This window comes from Anarhichas minor, unplaced genomic scaffold (assembly GCF_050575085.1).
Source record: "Anarhichas minor isolate MPS153535 unplaced genomic scaffold, ASM5057508v1 ptg000136l, whole genome shotgun sequence".
Taxonomy (NCBI): domain Eukaryota; kingdom Metazoa; phylum Chordata; class Actinopteri; order Perciformes; family Anarhichadidae; genus Anarhichas; species Anarhichas minor.
Window position 1 is genome coordinate 10,871,827 of NW_027466582.1, and position 25,828 is coordinate 10,897,654.

Below are 25,828 nucleotides of genomic sequence, written 5' to 3' on the forward strand. Positions count from 1 at the left end.
GGGAGAGTCGGATTTATCAGAATGCGGCGAGAAACGCAGCCCCCCCCCCCCCTCTAGGGATAAGGGAGGAGATGGGATGGGCAACATGGAGGGGGAGGGCTGATGTAAAACGGTGTTAAATCACGTCTATTAACAGAAGATGAAACAATAATACCTTTGGACTTATTGCAAGATTGTAATACTTGTAATGAATATCTGAAAACGCAGTATATTGGACAATCCTAGGGAATAGAAATGGGGGGGGGGGTATTTATATTCTTTACTTTATATAATGGTCTTCAGCTCAGTGAGGGGAGCGTGGGACTCAATCGGGGAAACGGAGGCCTTTGTTTTAATTAGCAGTTTAATTTTTAGGCTGCTAATGGCCTGGTAAATATAACAGGTTAATAACTCAGCAAGCACACGATCAATCACCAGATTTGTCATTTTGTGAAGCTGGGGAAAGCACCAATTTAGGCACGCATGACCGTGTAGTATGTTTGCGTGGGCGTGTATTTATGTGTGTGTTGTTATAATCAGCAAAAAATGGCACCGAGCAGCAGCCATGCCTGAGGTGGGTTATTCCAACTGACCTAGTATCAGCTCTTAGCTGTACACATCGGGAGGTCATTTTCTGTAAGCCGATGATCCTGATGTTTGGCAGTCTGGCATGTTGAAAAAGTAGCTGTTAGCAGCCTGAGGAGTGGAGGTCAACTGTCTAAAATGATCTCTCCAGTCACTGTAATAGACAAAAAGCCTCTGTAAGGGGAAACAGATTTTACAGCCTTTATATCCTTAAGGTATGTTGAGTCACGTTCGTTTCAAGATAACTTCATGTACAGGGGATTCATTCAGTTGTGGTACTTAGAAATGTGTGTGTGTGTGTGTGTGTGTGTGTGTGTGTGTTTGAGGGCATGCGTGTGGGCATGAGCCCAATGAGGCAGAAAGGGTGCCAGTAGCCTTTGAGGAAGGAGCATGTGTCCGGCATCCACTGCTGTTGTGCTGGGTCACAGATGTCACCTGCTCCAGCAGCCTGCCTCACACCACTCGCCCTCCCCCCTCCCCCCCCCCCCACCATCACCACTCGCCTGCTTGTAAAAAAAACAGCAGTATAACAAGAGGCGAACACAAGTAGCCCACAGTGTTGGTGGTTATTTGGATTCTATCGTATTGTTTTGTGACGCGGGTCACAGAATGATCGCAAAACATCCGCAACAGTCGCTCGGGATTAAAAACAAGTGAAACGCTGTCCGGAGCTACCGGCTATGTTACGCTGCCACGGCCTTTTGCCAAGTACTGACACCGCGAAGTTAAACTGAATTAAACACTACTGGCTGGTGGGTTGGTGGCCTTAAACACAGCAAATTAGCCTGGAAAGAAGCCCGGCAAAGGAAAACATACTGAGATAATGTCAGCCACGAGGGGAAGTGTGAAACCACCATCCCACCAGATAAATCAACTATGAGACAAAGAAGTGTGTGTGTGTGTGTGTGTGTGTGTGTGTGTGTGTGTGTGTGTGTACGTTGCAAGAGCATATAGACTGCTAATCTTTCAAAGGAGCTCCCATCCATTTGTGTGGTCATCTTTTTTAGAAGGCCTGCAATTCCTTTTGCACGCCTCACCACTTGTTTGCTTGAGAAGCCAAGATGCTTTACCACAGGAATCCTCCGTGGAGATTGTTGATGTGTTCATCTTTCTCTCTCTCTCTCACACACACACACACACTAAATTTTCCCACCCACACGTCACTGACATTTGTTTTTCGGAGCGTCTTTAAATTACCACACGTATTAGGGAAGCACTGCCAAGACCCCCTTTTTTATTATTCCTCCTAATCCTGTGTGTTTACAGGGTCAGCGGCTGCCTCCCCTCTCCCCCTCACACCTCTCCTCTCTCTCCTCTCCCCCTCACACCTCCGCCTCTCTCTCTGGCTCCCCTCCGCCTGCAGAAACAGACAAGTGGCTGCACCAGGTCTCCCTCGGAGCCCATACTGCGCTGCACCGACAGATCAGGGTCGGACAGCATGGCACGCTCCTGTGCCACACGCCCGCCTCATGTCCCTGCACTGGCCACCAACTGTGACTCGCTTCTCATAAAAACCAGCCAGGCAGTTCTGCATGCCAGTTTAATGTTGTTAAATTGCCGTGTGGTTATGCTTTTCATATTTAATCTGATATTCAAGTTTCTTTGGGTAACCGTTACAACAATAATAGTTTATGCTTTTCAATAAAGATTGAGGCGTCAGTGTTGGAGATGCGCCGACCTGCAGATTTTCTTTTTAAGAACTACAATTGACAGCAAGACTCCAGAGAAAACCTCTTTTTTAACATTGTCCCGGAACAATCTACCGTCACTCAACACTCCATTGTAGTGAGTAGAGCTTGAACGCATCTTAACGCTAGCTAATGCAACCTCAGTCATGGTAGCTGTTTTAGCTCCGCTATAGGCAGGACCGTGCTAGAGACGCACCAATCACGACACCAGTATCAGGTCAGATACTGTGCTCGTGACCATCTACTCGTAAAACTACTCCGATACAACTGCACGTGCTACCACTACCATTAACCTCTCCTCAGTTGAGCCCAACAAGCTGCCGGGTTGCAACTATAACAAGGTGCAACGGGTTAAATCTGCCATTTAACGGCTGCAGTGCATGCGCAAAACACACAGCTACAATGTTGCATGTGCTCTCTTGGACATATGCAGCCTTTGCCCTTATTCATTCCCTAATATATCGCAGGAAGAAATAATGGTTTTTCCAATATCGAGCAGCCATACTACTCACTTCAAGCAGCAATTCTGCAAAAGCACCCAGAATTGGACTTCTCTCTCAAGCTCTCTTATACCATTCTTCACACTACAACTCCCATCACTTTCTGTGTATACAACCCAATGCAACACCATGAATGATTGTAGGAAAACCTGAATGTGTGCACCTTTATCTCCATTAGACTCAGAGCATCACGTTCCTCTCTACGTGAGTAAGCTTTGACTGTGGCTATTCGGAACAGGTACAAACACTTAAGACATGTTAGGATGACACTCTGTAATTCTTAGATTATTCTTATTATTATATATAGATTATATCTTTCATTCTTTTAACCATTAAACCTTTTGTAAGGCACTTTGTAGGTTATGAAAGGACTGTTACTTTCTTAATAAAAATGGACCTCAGAAGGGCCACCGGTTTTCTGTAACTTTAGTTTCTAGTAAAGGATACTAGATAATGAAATTGTAGAACAGTTAAACTATTTGCTGTAGAGCGTGCTGTACAAGCTGCTTGGACAAAGTTGGAAAAGGATAGGCTCGTTAACTTAATCTCTGTGAGAGAATGCTCTCACTAGACTTTTCAAGTTAAGTTTTGGAACAGAGTGCTAAAAGTTTAACATTCAGGGTAAGGGGCCATGATTACAACGGCACGGTGAAAATCGTGATTTTCTGGATCTGCTTGTATGAAACAGCCAGGGACACGAAGAAGGTTCACTCGAGTAGGAAGGCCGGGGCACTAGGAGCGCGATGTGGGGGCCTGGTGGGCGCTTGCAGCCCATGCTTCTAATCCCAGTTAAGACAAGCCCGGCAGGCAAGCCGACACAAAGGAGCTCGGTCCAGTGTTAGTGGAATTAAAGCAAAGCCTCTCCTCTGTTGTTAGGCTAATCCACAAGACAATGATTATCAGCGGGGCAACGTTGCCACGGTGATAAACATGGCTCAAGAGGGCCTCAATTAGGGCGCCAATTGCCAAAGGAGAGCAAAGACCGAGTGAGCTGCCGTGAACTAAAAAAAAAGACTAAAAAAAGTGTGCTAAAGGCGTTTTGTTATTCCAACCGAGTGGATGGGTCGGTTTTCAAACAGGAGGGTAAGCTTACAGATGAGGCTTGAACCTCGCAGTTTGACTGTAGCCAGTCTTGACCCACTCCAGGCTGTAAAGACCTCCCCACTCACCGGGACAAGTGCAAGTACAAGTACATGTAATTAGCTCTCGAATGGAGGCAAGGTATGCTATTCTGCAGCCGCTATAGGGTAGCATTATGGCTCTAAATAATATGTTTTCTGTACTGCGAATGTGGAAAAATGAAGTGTGAGTATGCCTCACGGGGTTGTGGTTTGCCTCATTCATCCCCTAATGTGACAGCGCAGCAGTTCAGGTGGTAGCACTCTTTTCGTTTTTTGTTTAAACATCACGAGTTGGAGGACAACCATAACACTGGATTCATCTACAATAATCCTTCATTTACTCTATAAATCAAAGTGAGGCGGCAAAAGCCCTCGCCGGGTGTTTAAAGCTCTTCACTGAGTTGATGTGCCAACTTCAATTCCTTGCTGTTGTCACAAGATCAAAGAAAGTAAACACCAGACTAGGGGAGGCGGTTTTCTGTCTCTGGAGCGGCTTGTCACACTTTACAGATGCATATTTGAAAGCCTGGGTAGTGTGGCTGGCATCACACGAGTGTCTCCTTCGTCCTCGTCAAAACTGGCTCTGGGTCACAGACGGACAGATAGTATACATCCGATTGGATCAGGCTTCTCTTACTCCCTCCCTCCTCTGTCCCACAGCTCCAAAGGCGTAATAATACTTGGTACTGCTGTGTCATCTCATCGAAGTCCTATTAGGGGCTCTTATATCTGACTGGCATGTTGTTATTAATCTCCCAGACCACAGCTAAAACTGAGGAACGGGTCTGCCAAGTCACCTCTGCATTGATGGCACTGGCAATGAGGAGCAGTGGGGTTTGGTGGAGGGATGGTACCAGGACGACATGAAAAGAGAGGAGGGAGCGGGTGGCAACACCTTGTGACGCAACACTCCTGGGGCTACATGACAGCCATGTCAGATGCAAATGGTCTCACGCTGATCTGCCCAGGGCTTTGCCATAAGTGATCGCTGTGCTGCCACTCTCACAAATGCTGACGACTGAGGGGAGTTAACGCAGCAGGATGGATTGTAGAAAAGTGCCGATTGGGGATGGGGTCCAATAACCGGTTCCTGTTCCCAGTCGTCAAAATACATGCATTTCGTTAAGCTCTGGTGAATCTTTTATTGAACCATTTATCTATACTCTGTCATTTTTACTAGCTTTAGTTAATTGCAAATGATGAGGGATTTGGGAGGATTCAGATATGATAAGTGGATTTGATACTGGACGACCTGGACTCACTCCCCAACTCATCAAATCATAAAACTCACGGTTTGGATCGTATCACTTATTAGAGTCACGGATCGGATCAGCACAAAAGTCAGTGTAAATCATTAAACATGTTAAATGTTATCCTTTAACTTTGTGATAGTCACCTATAGTGTTTTTTGTCCTCATAAAAACAAACAATTCAAATGATAAAAAATATAGTTTTTTTATGGATTAAAACAAATCTTGTCATCAGTAGATGATGTATTAAAAGCTACTTAGAAGTATTTTAAATAGGTCATAATTCCCTTTCTAAGATCTGTTTTTGTGAAAACATCTCCTTCAAACAACTGGATTTATTCAAGTTTCTCACCAACACTACATTTTACGAGATCACGTGAACACATCACAGTAACGTTAGTATTTACCTTCGCCCAATACTCATTTTCACTGAACAGAGAATAAAATGGTCCGTTACACCACTACTGCTTAGTGTGGGTGGAGGTGGAGGTGGATGGATCAAACAACATTACTTTGTCTTATTTCGTCAAGTGAATTGTTAATCATCTATAATAGTCACGTGATTTGTTAGTCAAGTTACGCCAACCCTGATCTTTACCCTAACTAAGCCTAAATCTAACTTCCTGTGAAGTTGGCAGTTTATTTCGAAAAAACACCATGCAAGTGGAAAAAGAGCACCAGCCAGGTACCTAGAGCGTCATAGTTTGAGGTTTAGGGCCGCAGACGAAGCGTCGGTACACGGCGAGTTGGTGGTGAGAACTTGATGTACTTTGGATTTGGATGCGATGAAATACTAACGAACCCCAACTGTCGTGCTAATGTGGGAAAGCAAAGATTACCTTTGAATCTAACTGGGAGCTAAGCACACGTCTCGGGTTAGGAAAAGAGGTCCTGCAGGGTTCAAGATGTTACAGTGTTTTTTTTTCAACCCAATGATCTCCTCAACAACCCAAGTTGAAAAGAAATTAAGAAACAGCAATGGTGAACGAGAGTAAGGACAGAGACAAAGAGGAAAAACTGAAATTACTAGAGTGTTCTTTTCCACTTTCTGTGGACCTTTGAGCCTCAAAAAGCCTCAAAGAGAAAAGAGCTGTACCTCCCAAAATGATAAAAGACCACACTATCCTCCCGCCACTGAGACAGATGCTTCAAAATCTTCAGGCTCAGGCTGGTAAAAATCACTCCTCCCCACATGCAACCAGCTAAACTTTAGATGCACTATGTCTGAACTGATGCTTCAGAGACACTAGAGAACGCTTAACCCTCCGCTGTATCAGTCACTATGCTGAGATTACATCCTGGAGACAGATGGTTTAAGGTTGTACTGCAGACATCCACAGGAACATGTCTGTTTCTTAGACATTGTTTGTGAAGCGATTGTTCTGCAAGGTGTACCATTACAGCTTTCTAGCAAATGTACAGCTCAATTTACCCTCACCACAGTGGTTACGACTGGTTACACAGCCCTTTTCACGTCGGCAATAATGTATTTTAGAAATGATGTGGAACGGAAAAATGGTTGTGCTCCTTTTTGATGGAAAAACCCTGGCAACCAATACGATGTGTGTTGTCTTCAGAGTAATACGTGTCACTTCTCATAAACTGCCAATGCAAACACCTGCAGACTACATTGTACAAGGTTAGAAAATTCATATTGATGTTGCAGTATAAAAGAATGCAATATGTACAACGCAAAGCCTACAACAGGAGAATAATACATTAATTTTATAACTTAATCAATAACGAAAACATTGAGAATGAGTCTTTTCTGGCACAGAGGACTCCTTAACACACAGAAATATCATTAAGCAACAAGAGATTGGACATCACCGAGTGGTTTTTATATTAGTTATTCCCACAATCATCCGAAGGGGAGGCTCCTGGAATCATACATACATCCTTAAATCTATTCTTCAAATGCAATATACGTCAAAACAAAGCTCACGCGATGTCCTGTCCACATTTTTTCAGATCAAGCTCTCTGCGGTACTCTCTTCTGTCTTTGTGTGAGCAAATTGCAGAGGTATGAATTCATGTCGAACCATTGTGCAATGATCCCAGTGTGATCCCTCCATTTGTACAAACAAGCAGATATTTCATTCATTCTTCATTATCTGAGGGATCAAATGTAGAAACACCACAACTGTCCACTAAAGCGTTGCTGTATGCATTTAATGACCAGGTGTGTCTGACTCAGAGCCCACAGCAGTACACAAAAAATAAATATTGAACGCATTGTTCAATATTGATTCACAGTTATCTGGTTGAAATTGTAGTCCTTTGTAAAACACCACCGTAATCCTTTGCCGATGTCCTCATTTGAATCCACCTCCGCCCTAAAGGAGAGTTGTGAGAACTCAAAAGAATAATCCACCCGCAGATACGGCTGAAAATCTTCAATATGCGATGAACAACGCATTCCAGGAGTTGCTCGGTGATTGTTTACGATGTTGTTGTACCCACTTTCTTTCAGCCTTTCCTGTTTAATTTGACTTCAGTTAGTGATTTCCTATATTTCCCAGAGCGCTTTTCAACAACCCGCGGAGAAAAGGACTGCCAAACTCAATGGAACTGTTGTATTCGACTGTGGGTTATAGACCTATATGTAGGGGTACAATTATCGTAAATATATAAGCATATCAGAGCAAAGTGTTCTTTCACCAGAACGCAAAATGTCTTGTTGCTGCTTTGCATTTTGGTCTTTTGAGGCTACTTATTGGAGCAATTAGCATGACAGCCTGGTTACCAACGGATTCCCTGCCCGTCTATTCATTGATCATCATGATTTAAAGTGAATGAGCATGCCCCTTCATACCCGTGTGATCTCCTAAAACCTTCTATTCCCTCCTGCTCTCAGAATACAGGGCTGCTGTCTGTGCCCAGAGTTACATAGAAGTCAGCAGACTACAGGACCTTTTTCCATCGCGTCCCTTCCTCTGGAATGCGCTCCCCGCTCACATCAGACAGTCTTAACTCTGTTCAGGCCGCTAAATCCAATCGCCTTAACTTTCAGACCGTTGTTTATTGTTTGATGACTTCAGGCCTTGTACCCGCTACCGTTCGGTCTCAATGAATACACCAACTACTGTACTGTTTCCGCACTTATAGTCCATGTTCGCCTTGCCCACCAGAATACCGTCTTTGTCCCTCCCACTGTGCGTTTGTTTCCTGTCTCCTGTGAATGGTGTGTTTGCCTCTTGTGTGTCCGTCCTCTTTCCAGGTCTCCACAGTGGTGAGGAGGTTATGTCACATTCTGTCTGTTGGCTTGTTTTATCTTATCCACATCTTCTAAGGAAGACAGAGTGTATTGTATGCTGTACGGGTTGTAAAGCCCCTTGACGCCAATTTATGATATTGGGCTATATAAATAAAATTGACTCGACTATCAGGAAGTGTATCTTCATATTCTGTAAAGTTGATGTTTTTATATTTGCAATGCCTGAATGCAGATTTCTCTGTATATTCGCAATGTGACTGCTGCCTGATTGCTCCCCTGCTGTCTTCCAGGGCGCCATGCTGAGCCAGGTGACAGGACTCCTGCAACGGAAATCCAATCAGGCCAATCCTCTACGATCCCTTACAATCCTCTCAGCCGCCAGCCATCGGTAACACACACTGCACAGGACACACACACACACACGCACAATGAACTCATTGATATAGCTAGGGAGATTGGACACATGCACATTAACCACCTCACCTCCTCTAAAATTGGCACAGACGTTGGTGGGGGGGGCTTAGTGATCAGAGAAACCTTGAATCCTCTCCAGCTACAAGGACTACATCGTGTAGCTGACCTTACATTCAGACCTAGCAGTGGAGGCCGCAGAGAGTGTATCCCTTGGGGATCAATAGTGTCGCAGCAAAAAACACTCCCATGGCAAACAAACCCCCCTGGAAGCAGGACTGGCACCAGTGACATAATACCCCCCACCCGCCTGTGAGAAAGATAATACAGGCCTTTCATCTTGGTCCAGGTCCCACTTTCCACTTGCCTGGATTTGAACCCTCTCTGGACCTGTGTGGAGGCCACATACAGGCCACCCAATACTGGCCAGCACTGTATCCGATACCGCTGGCTAAATGGAGGCCATTCAATAGTCCTCGTGTGTGGGTAGAGGTGGAGTGGCTGCTGGGAATTTGGGCTTCCAGTTGAAAACAGAATGATATCCACAACCCCCCCCCCCCCCCCCCGATACAAAAGGCAAGCCTGTCACACAACCTTTCTACCCAAGTGTGGGATCTGCACCCATTCTGTCAGATGAGCTCAGAGTCTTGTTCTCTTCTATCCCCATGTGTGTGTCTTTGTGGGCTTGTGCATTCTGTGTTCTGGCTGCGGAATGAATTTGGGCTATTGTCACTGTGATCGTAATGGCCAGCATCTGGCTCTCTGGCAATCTTTTTCATTTTTTTGGGGGGGGGGGGGGGGGGGGGGGGAAGTGAGGTGGGTGATCTGACTGCTTACGCCTCGAGCTGCGCAGCTGTCCCAATTACTACCTCTCTCTTCATTCCTAATTTGCCCTCCGTACCCATCTGCCTCTTCTGCACTCCAAATCTCTGTCCCTTCCATTTGGAGATGCCGCTAGTGTGGGCTCGCACTTCCAGGGAGGTTCCCAATGCTAGAAAGAGCCCTTTATAGGCCGACGCAGGTCTAGATCCTGTTTTCAGTTCGGCGCTGTGGGGCTCAGAAGACCCAGACAGTGCAGTATCTCGTCATGCGGCTGAGAATTTTTAGCAGCATCCCCGAATCCCTCCAGCCCTGCATGCCTGCTCTGATCCTGGCCTGAGCTTTTTTTAGGTAGGTGGGTGGGTGGGTGGTTGGTTTGCAGGGAGGGGGGGGGGGGGGGGGGGGGGGGGGGGTTTGTGTCCCACAGTGAGTCCCTCAGCAACTTCTGAAGAGCTAAAAATTCTCAGTGTGTGTCATACCCATGTGAATACGGTTCATCATGCAGAGGAGGCGCCACTAACTTCACTGCATTCTTCTGGTGCTGAGCATTCAAAGAGATACATAAAAAAAATTACAATAAATACACAGAGATATATATATATATATATATATATATATACGTACACACACACAAAACAATGCGAAGGCACACAGGCGGCTGTGCAACAAGGGGCAGTTAAGTGCTTCCAACTGAAAATGAGAAAAAAAAAGGGAAGGAGAGAATGTTGGCGCTGCATGTGGATGGGTACATGCCTATTTCTGGACGGCTCCAATGAGCCACGAAGAAATGTCGTAAGACCCACTTCCCAGCTCAGGCTGCAGCAGCAATAACTCCCCGAGACACAGTAAAAGCGAGCACACATAAGTGCTTTCAACACACACACACACACACACACACACACACACACACACACACACACACACACACACACACACACACACACACACACACACACACACACACACACACACACACACACACACACACACACATACTTTCTGATGTGAGTGCACTGCAGGCTGGGCAGCCTTCCCGCAGGGCTAAACAGAGCTGGGCCAGCACACTCTTTAAGGGTCCGGGGTCAGGATCTCTGACAGGTCTACCCCCCTCAGCCCAAACCCAACACACACTCACTCACTCACTACGTCCTGCAAACCCACCCAAGACAGCGGTGGCTCAGGCAATGTGTGTTCTAGATCCAGTCCCTACACAAATCCAATCTGATGCCACATGGCTGCCGGGGCCAAGTTCCTATTGTGCCTGTCTGAATGAATTTCTAATCAGAAAGAACCCTTTTTCGTCCACTCTGTCTTCACACATTCAACTGAGTAAGACAGGTAGACAAGCAGCGAGACATTTAGACAGGCGGACAGCAGGGCAGGGCCTGCTGGGGCCTTTCCTTTTTGCTGCTGCTGCCGGAGAATGCCATCAGTCTGGATCAGGCTGGGCTGCTTCGAGCCGAGCTTCAGTCCGGCTCGCTGTTCTCCATGGAAACCTGCCCCACACACTCGCCCCGTGATTGGCTCGTACGATCACTAGACAGACACTCTGTCTTACATTACAGATAATAATGGCCCTCAGGTAGGATGGGAGCAGGAGGAGACTGATGGCAGAAATGCATTTTTTTTTCCTACAGATGGTGCCCTGCAGAGAGGCTGCATTCTGCAAGAAATATGCATATATGCAGTTAGTTACAGCTCTACAGTCCCTACTCTGACGCACAAGACGTCATTCCATCAACATCTTGAGAGAGGTTAGCGGTTATCTCCTCATCGCTTTGCTGGTGACTTCAAAAACCTAAAGGGTAGATGAGACAGAAATCAAGCAGCACTCTCACAACAAAAATGCCAGCCAAATACCCACACTGGACATTGCTCACTGAACCATGTGGATGAACAAGCTAACTCTTTATCTTTCTCGTCTTTGGCAGACCAAGTGTTTAATAACAAGACTCAGAAATGAGTGTGTTTTCCATGTATCCATATATAACTATTTCAGTCTTTGCCTTCCTCAAAGCAGATACACCAAAGGCAAAAAAGAAGCTGCTATTCAATGGCTTCTGCTCTATATACAGTACATTGTCTGGAATAGGGGAGCAGAAATACCCTGCACAGAGATTAACAATTCCAACAAAACAATGCATGAGCCTTCCTCTTTTGGTGGCATTGTTGCTTACTGCAGCTCGCTACAAGCACAGCCTCTTCACTTCAATGTGCTTTGTGTTTGTAAGCATGAAGCCCCCAAAACTGGAAACATGTCTCCAAAATGTGTTGTTTGTTTCCTCCATAGCTCTATTCAGCCGTCTCTTCTCATCCACCTGAGATTTGGGGGGGGGGGGGGGGGGGGAGTGATATGTCTGGGACAACAGGGTGCAAAAAGGGGATCTATGAACAGCACACTGAAGCCAATATCAGGCATTGTACACACACACACACACACACACACACACACACACACACACACACACACACACACACACACACACACACACACACACACACACACACACACACACACACACACACACACACACACACACACACACACACACACACACACAGTACAGCGAGCCAAAACACTGTGATGCTTGAAATTAGAATGGCTTTTCATGCAAACAGAGGCACTTGCTGTGCAGGTGACAGGCTGGTTCCCGCAGATGGAATTGAAATGAAAAACAAATCCCGACTTGCTATTTTAAATAAAAGTCCACTTGGCAGTGGCTCGCTGCGCTGAACCAAACAAGAGAAACGGAGCTTTGCCATGTGACAAATGTGCACAGTGTTAAATGCAGATAAAACTATGAAATTAGTCGCCGCCCATTTTTTATTTTTTTTTGCTGACCGCACCGCATCTAACCTCTTTGGCAGAGCAACACTAATATGTTTAATGAACTCATTAGTCAAAAAATGAAGACAGACAGTGGCATGGGACGTGGAAGGTGGAGGCACAGAGGGCAAACAGGGAGGGGAAAGAGAGAGAATAGCTCTCTAGAAAGCAGATTCTCCTGTATTATAGATGCAGTATCATGTGTTACAAGGCACCTGACAGCGAGTGCAACGTTTGTCCAATGCAATCAGCTCAACGAGCAGAAACAACACAAACTGGGAGGCATTCAGCAAAAAAAATAAATAAAAAATCAAACCTGCCAGGTAAATTTTGAGGGCTAGTTTTGAGTGTTATCGCTAATATTTAATTGCTTCATCAAAATTACAATGAACTGCTTTAACTTCATTATTTGCACTTGGCTGATATAAATGGGTCCACCCATGGCTATGCCTATTCATTTCCAAAATGCCAAAGCCCAGATCAAAGCAAATTGCTGCCAAAGCATGAGTCACTTCGCTTTATGTAAAAATAATTGGCCTCTGACAGTTTAAAAACACTTAAAATTCAAAAAAACAGGAGTCTATCTGAAGCAGCACATTCCTCTGTAGACCAAGACAGCGCTCTCATGCTATGGCATTGACTGCTGTCACCGCAATATATATATATATGACTGTTTACTTATTCATGAGTGGGTTAGGGCAACTAACTCAATCAATCTGCTTCCAGTTACCCCGGCTGACTTTATTAGATAACATTAATGATGCATTAGTTGTCCATCGGTGTTGCGGGGTTGTTTTTTCCCCCCTCCTTGTCAGCAACTACAATTCAAATGAGAACACAGTGGATATCGGCTGCAAATGGATCGAAACATCGAAAAATAATTGTGGCACTATACTACAGACAATATGCTGTCAAGGAAATAAAAACAAATAACACAGTGCGAGTTGAAATATGTCTTGTAATATCACCGGCAGACATTAGGTGATAAAGCCATACGTCACAAATCGATTTCATGTGGAAGCAAAAAAGAGGTATTGCACTTATTTCCCATTAAATCTGTCATATTGAACACGATTAAAAAAAGAGCCGTACTGCATCCTGTGCCTTGGAACGCTTTCAACTTAAGCTGTGGAGATCATAACATTATCATGACAACATTGCACCCGTCCACATACTGAGGATTTGCTGTGCGATTTGGACATTTATCACAAGCCATTTGGTGGCACTTTACATCACTGTGAGGGCTGGCATGCATCTTCTATTGGGGGGGCTTAGATGAGCTACACTGAACCACATCCACCGTCTGCCTGTGCTGCCATCTCCATCATCATCCAGCTGTGTGAAGTGTGTGAGGAGGGACTGGGAAGCAGAAAGCCCTTCCTTCTTCCTCCGACTGCCCTGATGTGGTGAGAAATGAAGCTTGGACCTGTTTTCTTCTTCTTTTTTTTAAATTATAACCACATATCAGAAGGCCTTATGATACATTGTAACCACACCTCCAGATACTGAAAACAAACGCACGCCTTGGCTGTGACGATTGTTACAAAGCGGTTCCCTGATAGCAGAGCACAGAGGCTGAAACACAAGCAGCTGCTTTGTCTGCTCGCCACACATTCGCAAAGACACTGAAGGATACGCACACTTGTCAAGGCACCTCCCCGCCCCGTGTCATGCGTCTTCATTTTCACATTGTGTGTGTGTGTGTGTGTGTGTGTGTGTGTGTGTGTGTGTGTGTGTGTGTGTGTGTGTGTGTGTGTGTGTGTGTGTGTGTGTGTGTGTGTGTGTGTGTGTGTGTGCGCGCGCGAGGGTGGAGGTTAAAATGCCATTTCACTCTCATTTAACGGTGAGAACTTATATGCCCACGATTTATAGAAGAAGAAGAAGAAACCGCACACATACAGACAGCTAGCTTGTATGCTACAGGCTTCTAGCACTGTTGATGGCTGTAGCCTGAAACAACACTACCACACTAACGGTCCAGGTGACGCGGCGGTCTTTGGAGACATTTCAGGCCAACTGCCGGGGTCAGTACGCGGATACACTGTGAGCTGTTTTTTTAACATGCCATGACCAACAAAGGAGACCGCGGGGCAGTCCGTCTGAATGCAACGCACCGAGGTATCACCTGGAACATCCGACTGAAGTGGCGCAAAAGCATCAGAGTATAACGGGACCAGGAATCCCTACCCGCCGTGACCGCTATTTGGTCACCCGGGATCTCAAGCAGCGACGCAGTCAACAGGCCGGGGATGTAGCGGGGAGATCTGCGAGCTGAGCCTCCGTATAGCGCCTACATGTCCGCCATGCATGCGGGATGTTGTTATCGCCTACCTTGACATGATACACCGGCTTCCAGCGGCATCCGACCGGGGCTGCTGAGACCGGGTCTGGCGCAGCGGCAGCCGAGAATTGTTGCTCCCACAAAATTGAGTAAGAAAGGCTGCGGCGGAAACAGGAACTGGGAGAGTTGGGATCTCTGAATACGGCAGTGGAGTCTGCTCTGTGGGGATCTGCTGGATGGCTGGTGTCAAAGCCAACTAGTGAGAGGGGGACATTTCACATCCGGTCATGGCTTCAAATTAATAGGCTGTGCGGTCAGTAAGTAACTCACTAATGCAATGTTCCTGCTATCAACAGTTAGAGTTTAGTTAGTTAGTTGTAGCTGACTGCGGCAGCTGTGAGGATATCAGTGATTTTATTATTTTAGTTGATTGTATATTATAAACTCTACACATAAAGACAAATGTCTCAGCTCTGAATGTGTGGAGTCTTTTGTTGAGCTTCATTTAGGTGTTTATGAGGTATATTTAACTGCTTCAGCCTAGTGGAAATTATTCCCACTTTGTGTTTGGTGACCAGTTTAACTTTTTTAATGCAAACAGTAAGCACATTTGAAATATAGAATAATAAATATGGAGTCACCTATACCTCCTCCTTTAAGCGTTAGGTATTTTATTTTGACGGTATGGTGCTCTTATTTCCTGTTTGCGTCTGGCTCTCACTGGCTGACTTGACTACTGATGGAAGTCGGATGGAGTGGAAGCTGCAGTGCGCACACCAGTGTCGGGTTGTTGTACTGCAGTCGGGCTCATAGACAGACAGACCTGGTGCCACCGGGGCGATGGAGGGCACAACGAGGTACAAAGGTGACTAGGTTCAAAGAAGACCCGGTTGTTGTTTTTAAATGTCATTTCTTGTTCATTGGCCACCAGAGACAACATCATCTTCATGGTGTTGAGGTGATGGCATAAATCTCCGATTTCTCAGTATGTGGCCAAGTAAACCCCAAACTCTTTGCAAGGTTAAATTTAGTTGTAAGAGACAATTACACAATAACAAGAAATGGCAAAATAAAATACTGAACATCAACTGTATTTTGTATCGCTGCCAATTTTCAGGAGAACATTTCAAAGTTAAGTGAAGTATAATTTATATGAGTACTGAATGCTAGTCTTATTGTTATACGATGCAATTTACAGCTCTGCACGTGTCAGCTTTTTGAGAGGTTGATAATTTCGCTACTGTAAAACTTCTGGTGCAAAGCTCATCCATTTACGTTTGTAAATAGCACACCTGAGTGGACACGGGTTCTAGTCATCAGTTACACAGCTATAAACCACTGCCATAAAGGCCGGACATAACCGAGCTCAGCAGTCTACCTGTAGAGAGACCTGCTTATTCAGTAAATCACAGTCATGGTTCACATGATATCCATTTGAATTTGGTCATCTTTACACAGCAGAAATGTTCCTTAACTCGAAAGCGGACTCAACAAAGACGTTTCTCACTTGCTTTTTCATGTCTTTTGCCACAACATATGAGGAATATTATCGCTGTGGCTTCAATTTGATCTGAATAAACAACCATTTAATCCTCAAGTATGTTTCCAAGCATTTATTGCTGTTTTTCTGTCCCTCATTCACTTGAGAATCAAGCCACTAAATCAAATTCATATTACCCAAAGGCTTTTCATCTGGTGTTGTCTGGCAATCCATCTTTGAGAAAAATATCCAGCATGCCTCTGAGAGATCTCACTCCAGCGGTGAGGAGCTGAATCACAATAACAACCACCACATTTGGTAGATGCATATTTTCCGCCTTACTCAACGGGCTCCTAAAAATGATGCAGTAGCTCCCTCGCGTGGTGGAAAGGCCACAGTGCACTCTGAGTGGGGAAGGGATAAACCGGTCTGAAGCATTTTCTTGGTAGTCTAAAGAAGAAATATGACTCAGAAGACCCTTCAGTTCTGTATTCATCAACCAGGCTTACACTCATACCCAGGAAAATGACTCATGGTTCAGCGGCTCACCTATAATTGTCGCCGGGAAACATTCATGCACAACACCCACCACCGTACATGCACTGTTGCAGAGAAACATAAGCCCCCCTCCCCTCCCCTCCACCCACCCACCCACTCACCCAACCCCACACACAGCAGAATGTCATCAGTCAGCTGTGATGATATCATCATCATCATCAGCGTTGTTCTCAGCGTGGGTGGAGGCAGGTCCATCACCTCCTGGCCTTTTTGTTTTTTTTCTTTGCTGACCTTTTCAGATGGAGACACTGAGGAGAACATGTGAACTCTGTTCTCCTGAAGGGAAAGCTGGAGTGGAATGGCGCGCAACCAGTACGGAGGATATGGAGCGCCAAAGTGTCTGACGCTGCATTATGTGTGCAAATGTAGCCTGATAACCAGACCGGTATGCTATTTAGTTTCAGAAGAAAACAAAACATCTGAGATGTGGGCAGCCGTTGTGTGAGCAGGCAAGTGCATATTGGGGCAAGTGTCACTTTTCATGCCTCGCGAAATGCATCACATGCTTTGAAACAAAATGGAACAGAATGATTAAAGTCTCATTAGAGTATCGTTAGGATATCATTACCATATTAATCTGTAACACTTGGGAAGGAATGCATCACCGTGGCACTTGTTACAATGCATTCTGTTTCATGAAATGTGGGGCACTTCAATCACTTTAATGAAGAAATACATTAAACGCAGTCTAATATCTTAGATTCATGACATGTAACTGAGACATTCCTACATAAATTGTGACTAAATTGTGGTTGAAGAGCATTTTGGTGGATTGTAACATCTTCTGCATTCAAGAGACATGGCTAGCAATGCAAGATCGTGTAAGCTTTACACAAAGCAGCTCGTGCAGTTGGGGAATTACACCAAGGTTGAATACCTAGAGGAGTGGCAATAGACTGGAATATTAAGCGTGATCCAATATATTGTTAATATATTGTAGGAGTTGTTGAGTGGGGGTGACTTGGGTCTTCTATAAATCATTTAATTGAGGCTATGACACAACCTGTTTATGTCTTCAGGCAATAATCTGTTGTACTCAGTAAAGTATTATTACCTGCAACAGTTTTACACAGTGAAGAGACGTCATATCGTCTGCTTTACTTGCTGCCCCATTCAACGTAGAGATTTACAGCATTACAGGAAGGCTACTACAGACCATGTGATTGTTGCAATGATAGTTAATGGTGCAGGCCTTACCTGCAGTATTTACTGAACACTAGCAACAGTGGAAGGCTGTCGGTCCTCAGCAAAAACATAGTAAATTAAGTATTTCAGGCAAACCGAGCTATGTTCTTCTTCTTTTTTAAAACTTGTATTACCTTTATTAGAGCAGCTGGAAAATGACAGGACAGGGAGAGAGAGGGGGGGTTTGGCAGCATGCCATTTTTCGTGAATGGCATGCTGGTAAGTGAGCTGTGATGAATAAAAAAATAAAACATATAGTATTACATCTAGGTGGAATATACATTTTTAAAGTATAGCGTTCTGTCCGTGCTGGAATCAAAATGAAAATAAATGAGAATACAACAAGGATGTGTTTGCTAGAAGTTGCTAATTAAAAGTTATAATGAATTTTGGAACGAGCTCAGAACTAATAGAACCCATTTAACCTCTAATGTTGAGGGAGTGAATGACACAGGTGACGCTGTTAATCTCTGACAGAAGCATTATTATGACTTGAGCCTGCTGTTAATGATGTTCACTCAGTGTATGATGAGGTCTGATTAGGTATCCGAAGCACGTTAAGGGTGGCTAAACTCTGTCCTTTCTAAAGTTGCAGACATACAGTACAAGGTGAATGCATTAGAAATGGAATCAAATTATCTGCACCGCTGCCATTGTGACCATAGTAGATGGCTGACTTCTGTATAAACTAATCGACTTATGTCAAGTCCCGTAAACTTTCAGTCAACCCCAGTCAAATTCAATAACGTAACGCTTCATCCACACACACTTGCATAGGAAATCACATTGCTATCGCCAGACGAGGGACAACTTTGTTCAGCTCATTTCTGTAACCCGTGTAGCATTAAAGCATCCACCATGCTTTAATGCTACACGGGTTACAAGAAAATGTACATAACAGCTGTCTAGTGGCAACGCTGGGTCTAACATACCCTACGTCTCACTTCCTGTCGCTCCGGAAAAGGCAAGCTAACCAGCCATCCATCTGGGACAGCACTTTACTGACGTGTGTTATCACCTTAACAACAATCGCCATTTTCTTTCGCACTAGTCATATGACCTCGGGAAACAATCGATTCTACTCTTGTTCTATGTCAATGGTGAATTATTTTTCCACATCTCCGTGCATTTCCTCTTGCCATCGCAGGGTGGCACTGCAGCAACACACACACACACACACACACACACACACACACACACACACACACACACACACACACACACACACACACACACACACACACAGGGTAATGAGCATAGAGCTTGTTTCATTTGTAAGGCAAATTACAGATGGCAGGCTAACGAAGCAATGGAATTAAAGAGTAAATGAAAAGGACTTGTCTAGCGCTTTTCTAGTCTTCCGACCTCTCAAAGCGCTTTAACACTACATGTCATCATTCATACCCTGATGGCAGGGGCTACCATGTAAGGTGTCACCTGCCCATCAGGGCTCTAACTAACCATTAGTGTCTTGCCCAAGGACACATCGACTAGCGGAGCCGGGGATCGAACCGCCGATCCTCTGATTGAAGGGAGACCCTGCTCTACCAATGAGCCTAGAACTAATACCAAGATAAATCTGCTCAGCGCCTCTGAATTCGATGCCTGCTTCTACACAGAACAAACAGCTGCTTCGAGGTAAGACCGCTCGCTCTGCTTGTTCTGACATCTTTCATGTTTATTGCTGCTTTAATGAGCGGTGCAACAGCAACTCTGTATCATCAATGCTTTGCTGATCAGTTTGCTTGCAGCGGCTTCAGTTTAGTTTCGATGTGTGAATTGCAGCTGCCAAGTAGTATAATTCAGCTTTTGTACAGGTGTGAAGCTGATAGATTTGGATGGGAAATAGAGCATTTGTTATGATGTATCAGAAAGCCATGTATGGTGATTGATTCACAGGTGAGTGCATTTAACGAAGCCGTTTGTGTGTTTGATGTTTCCCTGCAGCTGATTAAGTCCTGTATCAACATTCAGGTGCTAATGAGTGAAGTCCATAAATCAGCCATCTAGCGAACTCAATTTGGCTGTTTATTAACTTTTTATTATGATGATATGATTATATTGTGTTTTGCTAAATCCTGTTGTCAGTTTGATGAATCCAAGATTGTAATTTAAAAATATGGAAATCAGTCATTAATGTTTTTAAAAGAGATTTGTCTAGTGTAATGCTTACACTGTACCTTTGCATGCATTTACCTGTGCACCTGTATGCCTCTCTGCTATGAAGTAGGTATAAGAAGAGAAGAATGCTGACACTGGTTTGACTATTTGTTCTAAACACTTGAGCATTAAATGCAACTAAATGTGTCTGAGGTTTGGATTTACATCTGGATATAGCAATATCATATAAAATGACAGCTGTTTTCATTTTATACAGTATATTCTCCAATGTTTCAAAAGAGGCAATTTTGCTGGTATTGATACACCAATTATGTTGTATTATTATTCCATGGCATTTAGGATCCCGAGGTTCTTTGTGTGCATGTCTAAAACCTTCATGCCACATTTCACGGCATGAATGCCTTTAAATGCAGCATGTGATCCTTGGGGGGCAATTTAGTAGGACAAGTTGTTTGCTAAAGCGTAACACTCTTAACATCTCCTAAAAGCAGTTTTCAGTAAATACCAATTATGATTATCTGCAAAATATTACCTTATGAATTCTAACTCAAAAGAACATATTTAATAATCATCCAGCGTTTTCTTTATTTATTATAGTTTTCTAAAATGATGTCATGCTAACTATTTGAATGAAGACATCGCACCTGGGTTTAAATATTGTCTCATTTTCAGTTTTGCTTTGTCAACACAACCCAAATTCTGTGTTTATTTAGAAAATGTAATTGTTTTTTTGAAAGTGCTTGAATTTAAGGTTCACACAATTTTGGGAAAAGCTTTTAAAAATAAATAAAAAAGCGCAGTAAGAGCATTATCCAACAATTTATCAAATAAAAAGGGATGCATAAAGCAGGAGGTGAGGGTACATTTAAAAAGATTATATATATCCAACACATTTGAATTAAATGCTATAAGAGGCTTTAGCTTTAGCTTAGCCTTTTTCACAATGGGTGTTCCACGCATTTCATCCTCTGTTGATCCGCATCTTACTGTCACATGAGAGTCGTTACGTGGAAGTCATTTGAGAGTCATTGCAGTCACATGGATTGAAGGGCCGTGAAGATCATGGCATGATGCAGCTGTAAGTTTGTCATTCTGTTTATGGACCATTGGATTGATGTTTTTAGGAATGAAATGTGATACAAATCAGGCTATGAATGATATATCAACAACCCACTCAGCAAAAACCTACAGGATATAGATTTGAATGAAATTGGAAAGTGTGATTTATGCTACTGAAGTGGAGATTTCTGGCTCAGAGTCTGAGAAAAACAATCATTTCGAGGAAACAGCCTTTAAAGGTGTGTATTGTAAGACATTACAGGTGAATAGGGTACAAATCGAAAGATAATATCACCATGAAACTTCCCCTGTGTCTTTTACTTCCATAAGAAAATATTTTTTTGTACTACAACATTTCTGAAATTGTATGATTGAATAGTCAAATTGTGCATTATCTAATGCATTTTTTGGGTGAATTTCGGATTAATCTACAGACGCAAAAAGACAAAGTAGTAAAATAAACACCTAAATGTGTATTTTGGAAGTTTTCTTTCCACTAGTCTGAAAGATGACATGTTAGGGAAGCGAAATAGCCCAAACTCTCAAAATTGACTAGTGCATGAAAAATGTATGTTTTGGGGTTTTCTTGCCTTAAGAAAGAAAGAAAGAAAGAAGATTTTTTTGACGTGTAACGGAAGGTCTTGATTATCTATTGACCTTGTCTGCAAGCCAATCGATTCATAAAAGTAGCAGTACTTCTCATATTGATCTGGTGTAATAAAATAAACACTACAGTCCGTGTTATGTTGCAGGGCCCTTGTCCTGAATCATTCAGGGTTTTAACCACATACAGGTGCCACAGCCACCTTGCATACCGAAGCAAATTACATTAGGTCACAGTCCCCATTTATTCCTGTTACACAAAACGCACTTTATGTTCAACAAACTGCTTTCGGTTGTGGAAACAACCTCTTGAAAAAAGTAACTATTCGGTGACATTGACCGTTAATTTACACTTGCTCTTTAAACAGTAGATGGCAGTGTTACATCATGTCTGCACAGTGTCAGTCTACTCACAATCCTGTATCACACTGTAAATCCAGTAGGCCACAGCAGCATTTATGCATGTTATATTTTAACTATGTGTTGTGCTGGTCTGTGTGCATGGATTATACTCTGTTTGTTTTATTATGGTACACTGTGTAATCCCTGTTTAATATGCTGTTTCATGTCACGGACACCACCTCTCCAGGGCTGCTTCTGGAGATAATGCGAATGTGTGGTGAAATTAACTGGAGAAAAGAAGGTGACGCCTTACTGATGATCAAAATAAATGCTGCAGGGACAGGATGCTCTCTCTCTCTCTCTCTCTCTCTCTCTCTCTCTCTCTCTCTTGTGCGTTTCATGCCTCCAGCAGGTGTCACTGAAGCCTCAACATAGCTCTCACTGCAGTCTTCAGCATTCCTCTGTGAGCGTGCCTTTACGTTCGTCCCCTCTCACTGCTCCCCGTTAACACCATCACCATCGCCGTTAACGTCGTCCTTCGAATAAGGTAGCAATATATCATGATGCCGTACTTACAATATATACTGTACATGTGATACGAAGATTGCAGGATTGCTGAGGTGCAAAGACATAGATAACGTGGCAATAAGTAGAACGTCACTTGACTACTGCACACGCTTGGACTAACATTACAGTTTTGTCCAGAAAATTCCCCCCAAAAATTGAAAAATGCTCCAAGATAAGATCTTCAAATTACATGTTTCGTCTGCCCAACAGTCCAAAACCAAAAAGGCATTTAGTTTATTCTTATATAAGATCAAGAAAAGCAGCAAATTCTAAAAGTTTTCTATAATTGAAGCATTTGGACTGCTGGTCGAAGAAAACAAGCAATTAGAAGACACACCTTGAGCTCAGTGGGATAGTAATGGGCATTTGTAAAGATGCTGACAGTCACGTCACTGTCAACTTGCTTACTAAATTATAAAAAATGGTGAATATTATATTGGTTGATAGTGTTAGCTGCAGCCTTAATTGGAAGCAATCGAAATCTCTTACCCCTCATGTATTACAGTAATTGAGTAAAAAGTAAAAAGTAAAAAGCCTGTCAAACATTTCACCACTCATTCATGAGGGTTCATTAATTCTACTGACTTGTGGCGAGTTCCCAGCGTCTGCTCATTTGCAATCCACACGTCCCAGCATTGCTAATGTCATCTCCGCTGTGTCACTCACACCTTTATTTCTCATAAAAGCTGTTTTTGCTCTGCAGAGTAAATATAGACAAATGACAGTGTAGCACTGCTCCACAATACCTTCGAGGCCAACAGCTTTCAGTATTCTGAACAGAGGTGAGAGAGTTCAAGGTTTATGATATGCGATTTCAAGAGCTCTCCGTTGGCAGCGAAGCTGACATCTGCTCTCAAATAGTTCCACCTGTATACCTCTTCATGGTTGATGGCAGTAACTGTGTTTACTGTCACAAGATGGTTCAATGACTCTAGCTCCTCCATCTGTGGCAGTGGCTAACATTTAGACGTAATGAGGAAGTAAACTGGGCATCTATGAAATTCATCGGTAGACTCAAGGAAAATAAAATGTCACCCATTTGGAATGCATTGTAAAAACGAAATTGCAACGTTCAAATCCAACATATTCTCACTGCCAGCTCATCAAATACCACATCATGGTCAGTGACCCTACGCATCACACTATGGCGCTTTAGCTACCCCTCTAGCATCAGTTTTGGACGTGTCAGGGACGGCGTGTCAGTTTCCACTCATTATATGCATCATTTCTCAAAATAAACTTCCTACACGGGTTTACTTAAGCACTAAAACTACTTGGACAGGTTTAGGATACGATTTTGGTGGTTAAAATCAGTACGTTTGTTATGTAACATGTTTAACAGATTGTCATTGTTTGAAGCACAATGACAATAAAGATAGATTCTATTCTGTTTTAACTTTCATTGGTAAGTTATGCAACAACACTACGGTAAAATAACTCACCGTTGACTTGGTTTCATACGGGACAGGAAGAGCTGTCTTTGTTTGACCGAACGTCCTCTCCCACCCACCCTGAGCAGACTTTGTCGCTCTGTATACTACGTCAGTTGCTCTGACCATCGTACAATGATGAGGATGGGTTTATATTGGAGTTTGTTAAAGCCCGGTGCGTCTCATACAGACGCTTAAGGGTTCCTCGGTGCGTCGGTATCACCCACCGAGGGGCACTGACCAAGTGTCCATATTTGATAAGTTGGGAGTGAGTTGCCAAATCAGGAACTGTGCTCAGCACGGGAGTCTTGCCTTGTTGGAAAACCCTTGTCACCCCCGTGAGAAAGATTGTGCTAAAGCGCCATCTCATACTTACATGTCAAGTGGAGATTTTAAATTGAATCCTGGTAGTTTGCGACTGTCACAAATCTGCAGGCGTTAAAGAATGTGCTGAAGGGGAGCTGGCTGAGTGACTATTCTAATTTGTGAGATAGTGGGTTATCTGGGAGATCTCCTGCTGTAAATGGGAGGTGCACCGGCAGTGAATGCTTGGAGAGATATTTTTTATATTGCGTGCACTGTGTGTGGCAGGTATCAGCTTTTAGTGCATGCCTGTGCAGGCTGTAGACTTTATGAGCAGAATCCAAAGCAGACAGAGAGGAGTATTTATATTCAAGAACTTCAAAACGCTCTGTGTTTAGTTAAGAAGGTGTGGAAGAATTAAAGAGTGATTTTGACTTACTTCTTCAGTATTTGAAGCATTCTGTAGTAGCATAGAAAGAATGATGATGATGCAGGAAGACATCACCACAACTGTCAATCAATGAGTCATCTGTCAGTTGCCATTTTTTTAAAAGTCAACATGAACCGAAGTAGAGCTAAAATGCTGCAATGTGCCATTTTTTCCCCCCCGGGTTTCGGACCAAATGAACCGAACTAAAGGAGTGAAAGAGTCCTTAAAAGTCTGCTTTGCATTTGCTTACTGCGTCAGTGACGCTGTGCACACGTTGTAGCAGCTGTGAGTCTTGTGTTTGACCAAACAGTGACCCTTGGAGAGTACCGTCGGATTCAGACGCCGAGTAGCAGCGACCAACTGTCGATATTTGAGGAGTTGGGAGCGAGACCGGGTTGTTGGATGTATACAGTGCATATTTCATAATCGTCAACAAATTTGCTGTGCAAATGTGTAATGATGAAAAAGAAATGCATTCACTGCTTCACACAATGCATTTTGATGAGAAACACTAAATATATACTATTGTGATTGTTCACAAGAAAACCTCGCTGGGGGTCATTTAAAGGTACCATCCGCCTCTACAGTATTATGAAAACCCCATGTTTTTACTCATTCTTTAACATTATGATATACTATATACTAGAGCACAATCCATTACTTTAAACCTGGACACAGCATTCATCCCACCAAATTAGTTATCCCAATGGCCAGCTGAGCCCAAACAAATAGAAAATCAGCTAAACTGCATTTGATTTTCTTCTAGCAGAGTACACAGACCCAAGGATAAACCCACTCACCAACGAATGCGTGTTATCACAAAGACCATTCAGCAGCCTTAGAACCCACTGAACTCCACGACACTGAAGACAAACACGCCTAATAGTTTCAGACAGAGAGAGAGAGAGAGAGAGAGAGAGAGAGAGAGAGAGAGAGAGAGAGAGGGAGAGACAGCTGCCAAATCAGCAGCCGAGTGACTTTGTGTTTCGTTCCTCGCCGCTATCTGCCTTCCGTTAATGATAACACACCCAGAGTGACAAGCACGGATGCAATGCTGGTACATGCTGGCTTC

At 43.7% G+C, this 25,828-nt stretch overlaps 1 protein-coding gene across 2 annotated transcripts in view; it reads right to left on the reverse strand.

Moving 5' to 3' along the window:
- fut8b (fucosyltransferase 8b (alpha (1,6) fucosyltransferase)) overlaps window positions 1-14,938 on the reverse strand; it is a 73,584-nt gene extending 58,646 nt beyond the window's left edge. Inside the window, exons 1-2 of one of the 2 annotated variants that reach the window (XM_076084480.1) lie at window positions 14,729-14,938; window positions 10,050-10,111 (exon numbers count right to left, since the gene is read on the reverse strand). The gene's annotated coding sequence lies outside the window, so the exon portion shown is untranslated. The remainder of the gene's footprint in view (window positions 1-10,049; window positions 10,112-14,728) is intronic. The other variant, XM_076084479.1, reaches the window with a different exon arrangement.
- Between the last annotated feature and the right edge of the window lie 10,890 nt (window positions 14,939-25,828).